Source organism: Oncorhynchus tshawytscha, linkage group LG27, assembly GCF_018296145.1.
Source record: "Oncorhynchus tshawytscha isolate Ot180627B linkage group LG27, Otsh_v2.0, whole genome shotgun sequence".
In the NCBI taxonomy this organism is placed as follows: Eukaryota; Metazoa; Chordata; class Actinopteri; order Salmoniformes; family Salmonidae; genus Oncorhynchus; species Oncorhynchus tshawytscha.
Window position 1 is genome coordinate 8126633 of NC_056455.1, and position 11875 is coordinate 8138507.

General features: G+C 43.1%; 1 pseudogene; it reads right to left on the reverse strand.

Annotated features, from left to right (window-relative positions):
* Positions 1-2849: 2849 nt before the first annotated feature.
* Positions 2850-6278, reverse strand: LOC121841099 (annotated as a pseudogene).
* Between the last annotated feature and the right edge of the window lie 5597 nt (positions 6279-11875).

Sequence of the window (11875 nt, forward strand, 5' to 3'; positions counted from 1 at the left end):
AGTTACAGCCTTATTCTAAAAATGTATGAAATGATTTTTTTCATCATCAGGGCTGAATACTTATGTAAATAAGGTATTTCTGTTTTTATTTTTAATAAATATGAGACAATAAAAAATAAAATGTTTTTTCTTTGTTGGTATGAGATATTTTTTTAATTGTCTCATATTTATAAAAAAAACAAACAGAAATACCTTATTTACATAAGTATTCAGCCCTGGATACTTATGAGTGTAGATGTGCTCAAAGAGCCCTCTGGTGGTCTGATTGAGCATTAATGGCAACAATGGCTGACAGTAAAATACTATGATTTCACGCACTTTAAGTTGCCTTACCATATCAAAATGCAACTACTAGATGAGGACACACTTCACACTATATACACAGCAGTGCCGGTTGGTGCCGTTCAAGATTATGGAGGATTTCCTTTTATTACCATGGCCTTATTTCGATTACAGCATATTGGATGACTGTCATTCATATTCCTATTCACCCAGCTCAATGTCACATCAATAGGTTTAGGCTACTCCATGATACTCAAATTTTCCCTAAACCAATCAAGAGATTGCTACAACCTATAGCCTAGAAATGAAAGTTTATACCGTAGGTGCACAGTTCGAGAGACAAATTGGAGTGATCAAGGTGACAGGCAGAGACACATTCAATCCCATCTTGCACACTCTTGCCTGCATCTAGCTGATCTGGGGTGCAATCTTTAGTCCAAATAGTTGCAAAACATTACAAAAGTTTATATTGGACAAATTCAGGTAGGTCCCGCCCCATTCCGTTCTGTTTAAGAAACATTTTGCAACAGAATAGGCAGAATGAATTTCACACAAACAGTTTTTCATAGCAGCCAAATAGAATTATCACTTTACTTGTTGTAAATTTCATTCTCGAATGCTTTCCTCCTCTCAGCTTTTCCCTTCACTGAATACACCCCTGATCACACACACACAGTTAAATTTCATAGCAGCCAAATAGAGCATTATCACTTTACTTGTTGTAAAATTCATTCTCGCATCTACAAGCTTTCCTCCTCTCAGCTTTTCCCTTCACTTGTGGACTTCAGTACACAACACAACATCTATCTGTGACTAGGCACAAAAACCTCTCCTTACCAAACCGTCACACCATAACCACTAACCGCTACACAACCTACATCGTCACCATATCAAGGTTATAGTAAAACAAAACCAAATAGAACCAACACATTAGTAAACCCACAATCCAATCCCAAGTGTACAATCACGCATTACAGTGTACAGCAAGTAGTTTAGAAGTTAAACCGGCCGGCCCCGGTGCCCATACATTTATAAAACCAAAAGCTTACATTGACTAGGAAGAGTTGCAGTGTTGGATAGCCTTAGCCAGCTAGCTAACATAAATAGCATTCCTCTCTGTTTGAGTCAGGTTCTTTGGGTAGAATAAATTAGCTGCAATAGCTACGTGAAAGGTAGACTAAGAAGAAGAAAAAATCTAATGAAATATAGCTAGCTCTCTCTCTCTATGCTGCTTCAACTATTGCCTTTCTCTCTTTGAGTCAACTACTCACTGCAGTGCTAGCTAGCTGTAGCTTATGCTTTCAGTACTAAATTAATTATCAGATCCTTTGGATGGAAAACTTGTTAGTTCATACTGCAAGAGCTCTGATAGGTTGGAGGATGTCCTCCAGGTGTAGTCATAATTATTGTGTAAGTCTATGGAATGTGGTGAGAACCACGAGGCTCCTAGGTTTTGAATTATTGAAGTCAATGTACCCAACGAATTCGCCAGACAATGGCTATTTCTTTTACAAAACAACGTGCAACTGCGACTCAAACTGGCCATTGTTTTATTAGAAAGAATATGGCCCTTTATAATGTCCACTTATGTTCATATGCTGTATATAGCATCTTAAAGTTTTAAAGCAAAATAGATCAATCATTTGTCCAGCCTTTGCCGCTACGCTTGCAGATGTCCATAATATGCTGCGACCCTAATCAAACAGTATTTATCACCAAATAACAACAACTTAGCGATAGGTTGTTGTAACATTTGAATTTAAAACATGTTTTTCATTGAATGAAATAATAATTGTATGGGTGAAACACCTTATAGTTTCATTGTATTGGCATTCCCAGCCTTATTTACAGTCGTCCGTTTTGTTCAAAATATGAAGTCATTGAAACTGAAACACTGCATCCCGTATGGGTGGAGGCAGCAAACAATGTACTAGGCCAGCCATAATTTACAACCTGATAGAAATATGTTTTGGACTACCAAGAAATGTATTGGTGAATTATATTAATCATGCATTGAACTGCATCCATCTATTCTGCCAACAATACCTTACTGTACAACATGGAATTTTGAGTCAAATAGGACCAATTTTTTAAAAACCTCTTATAAAGTTGGTTTTGAAGCATAAACTGGGAATTTGATATGTTTTACTGATATTATGATTGTCTGTTTGTTTCATATCTGCAAAGTAGTTGAAATGCTGTCAGTTCCACTTTAAATACTCCAAAATCTGTCAAATATGCAGTATTTGGTTCTTTGAGCTTGACACTAATAAGCACAAAGTAAGGAAAAATGTGACCTGTAAAACTTTTTTTTATATGTGCCAGAAATGTATTTGTGCCTCTTTTTCCAAGAAGGACCATAGTGATTGTATCAGATGTTATCGCAGAATAAAGAGTTGATAAGCTAAACATTGTGGCCATTAGGGTGTCTTCACTTGTTCTCTCTGGTGGTTTAGCCGTCTATCAAAGTTTTGTTTACAATATTTCATGGTATTGTGTAAAAAATGTGAATAATCAATGTGTTATGATGAGAAGGAATTCAAGAAAACAGCCAACAGACCGAGAAACATATTTAAATACATTTTATTTGCAATGTCCAGCAATGCAATATGGTATGAATCAACAGATGTACAGTGTGTTTTTACAAGTACAAAGTATTTCCTGAATAGTAAATTGTATGCAGTGATACTAATGCATTTTGAAAAGTCCTTTATAAAATTCCCTCACTTTAGTCAATCTCTTCAATGGTTGGGCCTTGGGAGCTGTCACCAGAGCTGGTCCGTGCCTGATCTCCACAGCAACCTGTGGGCATCCCTCCCTGCTGGTACAGCTTGGTAATAATAGGCTGGCATACTTTCTCCAGCTCCTTTAGCTGATGCTCATACTCCTCTTTGTCGCCCAGCTGGTTGTTCTCCAACCAGGAAATGGTCTGGTCGCACCTGTCCACCACTTTCTTTTTGTCCTCCTGGCTGATCTTGCCTTTCATGTTGTCGTCCTCCACGCTGCTCTTCATATTGAAGGCGTACGACTCCAGGGAGTTCTTGGCAGCTATCTTCTCCCTCTGTGCGTCATCCTCAGCTTTGTATTTGTCAGCGTCCTGCACCATCCTCTCAATATCCTCTTTGCTGAGCCGGCCCTTGTCGTTGGTGATGGTGATCTTGTTCTCTTTGCCCGTGCTCTTGTCCACCGCTGATACGTTCAGAATGCCGTTGGCGTCGATGTCAAAGGTCACCTCGACCTGAGGGACTCCTCGTGGGGCAGGGGGGATCCCAGAGAGCTCAAACTTCCCCAGGAGGTTGTTGTCCTTGGTCATGGCTCTCTCTCCCTCGTAGACCTGGATCATGACCCCGGGCTGGTTGTCGGAGTAAGTGGTGAAGGTCTGGGTCTGTTTGGATGGGATGGTGGTGTTGCGTTTGATCAGGGCGGTCATGACCCCTCCGGCGGTTTCGATGCCCAGGGACAGGGGAGCCACATCCAGCAGCAGCAGGTCCTGGACGTTCTCAGACTTGTCGCCAGACAAGATGGCCGCCTGGATGGCAGCGCCGTAGGCCACCGCCTCGTCTGGGTTGATGCTCTTGTTTAGCTCTCGGCCGTTGAAAAGTCCTGCAGGAGCTTCTGGACCTTGGGGATCCGGGTGGAGCCTCCGACTAGGACGACGTCGTGAATTTGGGCCTTGTCCATCTTGGCATCCCTGAGGGCTTTCTCCACAGGCTCCAGGGTTCCCCTGAAGAGGTCGGAACACATCTCCTCAAAACGAGCCCTGGTGATGGAGGTGTAGAAGTCAATGCCCTCAAAAAGAGAGTCAATCTCAATGCTGGCCTGGGAGCTGGAAGACAGTGTTCTCTTGGCCCTCTCGCAGGCTGTCCTCAGCCTCCTCAGAGCCCGCTTGTTCTGGCTGATGTCCTTCTTGTGTTTCCTCTTGAACTCCTCCACAAAGTGACTGACCAGGCGGTTGTCAAAGTCCTCCCCGCCCAGGTGAGTGTCTCCAGCTGTGGCCTTCACCTCAAAGATCCCATCCTCGATGGTCAGGATGGAGACGTCAAAGGTGCCCCCACCCAGGTCAAAAATCAGGACGTTGCGTTCCCTGGACATGCCTTTGTCCATGCCGTAGGCGATGGCTGCCGCCGTGGGCTCGTTGATGATCCTCAGCACATTCAGCCCAGCGATCACTCCAGCGTCCTTAGTGGCCTGTCTCTGTGAATCGTTGAAGTAGGCAGGGACTGTGATGACTGCATTGGACACCTTCTGGCCCAGGTAAGCCTCAGCGATCTCCCTCATCTTCACCAGGACCATGGAGGAGATCTCCTCTGGGTTGAAGGATTTGTTCTCACCTTTGTAATCGACCTGAACTTTAGGCTTTCCTCCGTCGCTGACCACCTTGAAGGGCCAGTGCTTCATGTCGGCTTGCACGACCTGATCGTTGAACTTTCGGCCAATCAGGCGTTTGGCGTCGAAAACGGTGTTGTTGGGGTTCATGGCCACCTGGTTCTTTGCTGCGTCTCCGATAAGTCTCTCAGTGTCTGTGAAGGCCACATAGCTGGGTGTGGTCCTGTTGCCCTGGTCGTTGGCGATGATCTCCACTTTACCATGCTGGAACACCCCCACACAGGAGTAGGTGGTGCCCAGGTCAATGCCGATAGACGGGCCTTTAGCTGATGACATCTTGGTGGTTTGGAGTTAGTTGCCTACAAATGAATGAAATAATATTTTAGAAAATGATATTATTCTATGAAAATCTAGGTGCAAGTAATGACAATCTCCACCAACAGAGATGTTAGCCTAAATATACTTGAATAACAACCAGACCTGGGTTCAAATACATGCGTATTTAAGTATTTCTAATTCTAATTTTCTGTGTATTTGAGTATTTTGGGGAGGCAGCGTAGCCTAGTGGTTAGAGCATTGGACTATTAACCAGAAGGTTGCAAGTTCATATCAAGGTACAAATCTGTCGTTCTGCCCCTGAACAAGGCAGTTAACCCTCTGTTCCTAGACTGTCATTGAAAATAAGAATGAGTTCTTTACTGACTTGCCTAGTTAAATAAATGTTTTTTTAAAAATCAAATATTGTGGCGACTTCTAATTAAAGTATTTTCGAATCATTTTATTTCAATACTATTTTAATCTATTTTCAAATACTGGTCTCCAAATACATTTCAAATACACCTAGGAACAAACAATCCTTGGTTCAAATGCAAGGAATATTTAAATATTTTAATTTTAAAATACACTTATTTGAGTATTTTCAAATACATGATAATACTTTCCAAATGTATTTCCAAACACATTCCAATATTCAACTACTTATATTTCAAAATGTACTGGTATTTTAAAGTCCTTGAAAAACAATAATAAGCATTTGAACCCCGGTCTGAAAACAACACTGTTGTCAATGTTTCTGTTATATATTAGTGTTATATACATATATACATATATATATAAATATATATATTAGTGTTAGACACAATCATTTCTGCTAATCTATTACAGAGAAACTCTTTTCACAACAGGCCTCCATTTTTTCTATGAACACTCCTGAATAATATTGTGTTATCTTCACAGAATTAGAGCAGATTTTCTTAAAATGAACAAATAACTAATTATAATAAAATAATGATATGCTACAAAAGAAAATGTAGGCATAGTCTGTCCAATGAATGTTATTATAATATTATATCATTATAATATTATTTCTTTATTAGTTAACCAAATATTCTGGCATAATGTTATAGCTAAATCAGCTATGTCCACACAACCAACATAGCATCATTGTTTATTCTATCAAGTTTATAACTGTCACAGCCATTATGAAAATAGGGTCCTGAATTAATTCCCCTTTACTTACAGTTTATGAATGTAGAAGTCTGTTGAACGTATCTCTTCTCTTTTCTTGCTTTCTTTTCCCTTTAGTATTCTCGTTGAGTCGATGTTTGAATCTGAATGTACTGGTACTGAATGTACCAGAATATATACCATCCCCATTGCCTAAAAAATAGCACTCATGATTTCTAGCCATTTCTTGAACTCTCCGACTACATTGCTCAAGAGAGCGCAGCATTCCTGTGCAATGACGCAGGCTGCGAGGCGTATGCAAATGAACGTTCTCGTTATTCCAGAGCGTTCGAGAGGCGCGGAGACCTGTCCAGAACGCACACACACAGCACACTAATAGTGAAAACATTATTTGTATTGATTAAAATTATCAAAAACCGTTAATGATTCAAATTTCAACACAAATGAAACAGCATCCGGTTCAACCTTATTCAGTCGACATTTCAGTCTATCGGCCACACTGCAGTTCCTCAACAGTTCACGAGATGTCAGTCTATACATTTTTTCTCACTAATGAATAATAGACATGTATTGTAAGAGAATTGAGTGCCTACTGCACAAGTAATAATATTATATATTATATATATAATATAATATTATATATTATATATATAATAGTATAATATTATTTCTTTATTAGTTAACCAAATATTCTGGCATAATGTTATAGCTAAATCAGCTGTGTCCACACAACCAACATAGCATCATTGTTTATTCTATCAAGTTACAATTACATACCTTCTCTTCATAAAGGAACAATTGTCCAGACAGAGGAATGAGTTTAAGAATTGACGGTTTATTAACCCAACTTTACACAGGCTACTGTTTGGTCGTAGCCCACGCCAAATAAATGAAAGATTAACCCACAAGCCAACCGTGACCTTCTCTTGTGAAGGCCAGATATAAGAGGGAGAACAAAGGCTAAACCTGGTCTTAGCTTCCAATGCTCCAGCCCCCCTCTCCCCCCTGCCCCTACGCCACTCTGCCAACCACCAGGATGCCCGGCATCAGAACATTCCAGGCATTCCCGTGATTGGCAGATAGCAGGTTGATTAGCATGTCGGACCCCGCAAGCACTGGGTACTGGTAAGTACAACACAACCACCTACTAGCCTAACACATAACACACGGCTGTCTGTGCGGGTCACTACAATATGTTACGAATTGGAAAAACATGTTGAAATCAAATTCTATTGGTCACATACACTGTTTAGCAGCTGTTATTGCAGGTGTAGCGAAATGCTTGTTTTTCTAGCTCCAACAGTGCAGTAATATCTAACAATTTGACAACACACACACAATACACATAAATCTAAAATAAAGGAATGGAATTATGAATATAAAATGTCAGAGAGGCATAGATTAAGATACAGTAGATTAGAATACAGTATATAAACTCAGCAAAAAAAGAAACGTCCTCTCACTGTCAACTGCTTTTATTTTCAGCAAACTTAACGTGTAAATATTTGTATGAACATAAGATTCAACAACAGAGACATAAACTGAACAAGTTCCACAGACATGTGACTAACAGAAATGGAATAATGTGTCCCTGAACGAAGTGTGGGGGTCAAAATCAAAAGTAACAGTCAGTTTCTGGTGTGGCCACCAGCTGCATTAAGTATTGCGGTGCATCTCCTCCTCAAGGACTGCACCAGATTTGCCAGTTCTTGCTGTGAGATGTTACCCCACTCTTCCACCAAGGCACCTGCAAGTTTCCGGACATTTCTGAGGGGAATGGCCCTAGCCCTCACCCTCTGATCTAACAGGTCCCAGACGTGCTCAATGGGATTGAGATCCGGCCTCTTCGCTGGCCGTGGGAGAACACTGACATTCCTGTATAGCAGGAAATCACTCACAGAATGAGCAGTATGGCTGGTGGCATTGTTATGCCTCACCCAATGTGGTAAGGATCTGCTATTTTTATTCCTGATAGCTGGCTAGCTCCTGATGGAAGTCCCAGTTAACTAGCTACTAGTCTTTGTTAGCCACGGCTAGCGGTCTTCACCGTTTTCTCGGTCACCAGCCAGCCTTAGCTCGGACAACACCTGCCAGTCTGCACAGCGCGATATCAACCCAGAGCATATCGGACTACTTCTCTCTACCACATCACCAGATTCCTGCCGCTCTGGATCATTACACCGGATCATCACAGCTAGCTAGCTGCAAACGAGTGGCTACTGTTAGCTAACGCCTCTGTCCAGAAGCAAGCACCAGCTAGCCTTGAGCTAGCCTCGAGCTAGGCCCATATACCAGCTAATTCTAGGACAACAATACCTCCTTTGCCAATTGGCAAATTGGCATGGACCCCTTTATTGTCGACACGGGGCCCCGTCGATCCATCACAACTGGACTGCCGATGTGATCGCCCGATGTGGTCTCAACAGGCTATTCTGTTACGATGTCGCCGAAGAACCATCTACTAGCCCCGGCCCGCTAGCTTTTCTGAACACTGTGTCCCCTGCTCGCCTAGCGTAGTAGTGACTACCCAATGGGACCCTGACCTATTGCTGCTCTTTTGATCCTATGATCACTCGGCTACACAGCCGATTTCCCCTGGACTGTTTCAATAACACAGTACCTCATTTTCTTTACCTATCGGCATCAGCCTCGAACTCAGGTCCTGTATGTACCTAGCTGACCCGCTCTGCCCATTCTTCGCCATTTACCCATTGTTGTCTTAGGTCTCCTGATCAACACCTGTGATTGCTTTATGCCTCTCTCTATGTCAATATGCCTTGTCTACTGCTGTCTTGGCTAGTTCTTTTTATTTCACTGTATAGCCCTCAGTCCCACTCAAAATTCATTAGTTCTTTTGTCCCACCCCACACACATGCAGAGACCTCACCTGGCTTAACTGGTGCCTCCAGAGACGAAACCTTTCTCATCGTCACTCAACGCCTAGGTTTACCTCCACTGTACTCACATCCTACCATACCATTGTCTGTACATTATGCCCTGAATCTATTATGCCCTGAATCTATTCTGTTCCCAGTGCACTAGACGACAAGTCCTTATAGCCTTTAGTCGTACCCATATCCTACTCCTCTTCTGTTCGTCTGGTGATGTAGGGTCTGACCTAGGGTCTGACCCAGGCCCTGTAGCCCCCAGTTCCACTCCTATTCCCCAGGCGCTCTCATTTGTTGACTTCTGTAACCGTAAAAGCCTTGGTTTCATGCATGTTAACATCAGAAGCCTCCTCCCTAAGTTTGTTTTATTCACTGCTTTAGCACACTCCACCAACCCTGATGTCCTAGCCGTGTCTGAATCCTGGCTTAGGAAGGCCACCAACATTTCTGAAATTTCCATCCCCAATGACAACATTTTCCGCCAAGATAGAACTGCCAAAGGGGGTGGAATTAGCCTGCAGAGTTCTGTAATGCTATCCAGGTCTGTGCCCAAACAGTTCGAGCTTCTACTTTTAAAAATACACCTTTACAGAAATAAGTCTCTCACTGTTGCCGCTATAGACCCCCCAGCTGTGCCCTAAACACCATATGTGAATTAATTGCCCCCCATTTATCTTCAGAGTTTGTACTGTTAAGTGCCCCAAACTGGGATATGCTTAACACCCCGGCCGTCCTACAATCTAAGCTAGATAACCTCAATCTCACACAAATTATCAAGGAACCTACAAGGTACAACCCTAAATCCGTAAACACGGGTGTAACAGTATAACTTTAGACCGTCCCCTCGCCCATACCCGGGCGCGAACCAGGGACCCTCTGCACACATCAACAACAAGTCACCCACGAAGCATCGTTACCCATCGCTCCACAAAAGCTGCGGCCCTTGCAGAGCAAGGGGAACTACTACTTCAAGGTCTCAGAGCAAGTGACATCACCGATTGAAACGCTATTTAGCGCGCACCGCTAACTAAGCTAGCCGTTTCACTTCCGTTACATGGGCACCCTCATAGATATCATCCTGACCAACCTGCCCTCTAAATACACCTCTGCTGTCTTCAACCAGGAACTCAGCGATCACTGCCTCATTGCCTGCGTCCGTAATCACTGTCAAACGCTCCCTAAAACACTTCAGCAAGCAGGCCTTTCTAATCGACCTGGCCCGGGTATCCTGGAAGGATTATTGACCTCATTCCGTCAGTAGAGGATGCCTGGTTATTCTTTAAAAGTGCTTTCCTCACCATCTTAAATAAGCATGCCCCATTCAAAAAATGTAGAACTAAGAACAGATATAGCCCTTGGTTCACTCCAGACTTGACTGCCCTTGACCAGCACAAAAACATCCCATGGCATACTGCATTAGCATCGAATAGTCCCCGCGATATGTAACTTTTCAGGGAAGTTAGGAACCAATATACACAGACAGTTAGGAAAGCAAAGGCTAACTTTTTAAAACAGAAATTTGCAACCTGTAGCACAAATTCCAAAAGGTTTTGGGACATTGTAAAGTCCATGGACAATAAGAGCACCTCCTCCCAGCTGCCCACTGCACTGAGGCGAAGAAACACTGTCAGCACCGAGAAATCTACGATAATCAAGAATTTCAGTAAGCATTTTTCTACGGCTGGCCATGCTTTCCACCTGGCTACCCCTACCCCGGCCAACAGCTCTGCACCCCCTGCAGCAACTTGCCCAAGCCCCCTCCGCTTCTCCTTCACCCAAATCCATATACAGTGGGGAGAACAAGTATTTGATAACCTGCAAAATCGGCAGTGTTTACAAAGCATGTAGAGGTCTGTAATTTTATCATAGGTACACTTCAACTGTGAGAGACGGAATCTGAAACAAATATCCAGAAAATCATATTGTATGATTTTTAAGTAATTAATTAGCATTTTATTGCATGACAAGTATTTGATACATCAGAAAAGCAGAACTTAATATTTGGTACAGAAAACCTCTGTTTGCAATTACAGAGATCATACGTTTCCTGTAGTTCTTGACCAGGTTTGCACACACTGCAGCAGGGATTTTGGACCACTCCTCCATACAGACCTTCTCCAGATCCTTCAGGTTTCGGGGCTGTCGCTGGGCAATACGGACTTTCAGCTCCCTCCAAAGATTTTCTATTGGGTTCAGGTCTGGAGACTGGCTAGGCCACTCCAGGACCTTGAGATGCTTCTTACGGATCCACTCTTTAGTTGCCCTGGCTGTGTGTTTCGGGTCGTTGTCATGCTTGGAAGACCCAGCCACGACCCATCTTCAATGCTCTTACTGAGGGAAGGAGGTTGTTGGCCAAGATCTCGTGATACATGGCCCCCTCCATCCTCCCCTCAATACGGTGCAGTCGTCCTGTCCCCTTTGCAGAAAAGCATCCCCAAAGAATTATGTTTCCACCTCCATGCTTCACGGTTGGGATGGTGTTCTTGGGGTTGTACTCATCCTTCTTCTTCCTCCAAACACGGCGAGTGGAGTTTAGACCAAAAAGCTCTATTTTTGTCTCATCAGACCACATGACCTTCTCCCATTCCTCTTCTGGATCATCCAGATGGTCATTGGCAAACTTCAGACGGGCCTGGACATGCACTGGCTTGAGCAGGGGGACCTTGCGTGTGCTGCAGGATTTTAATCCATGATGGCGTAGTGTGTTACTAATGGTTTTCTTTGAGACTGTGGTCCCAGCTCTCTTCAGGTCATTGACCAGGTTCTGCCGTGTAGTTCTGGACTGATCCCTCACTTTCCTCATGATCATTGATGCCCCACGAGGTGAGATCTTGCATGGAGCCCCAGACCGAGGGTGATTGACTGTCATCTTGAACTTCTTCCATTTTCTTATAATTGCGCCAACAGTTGTT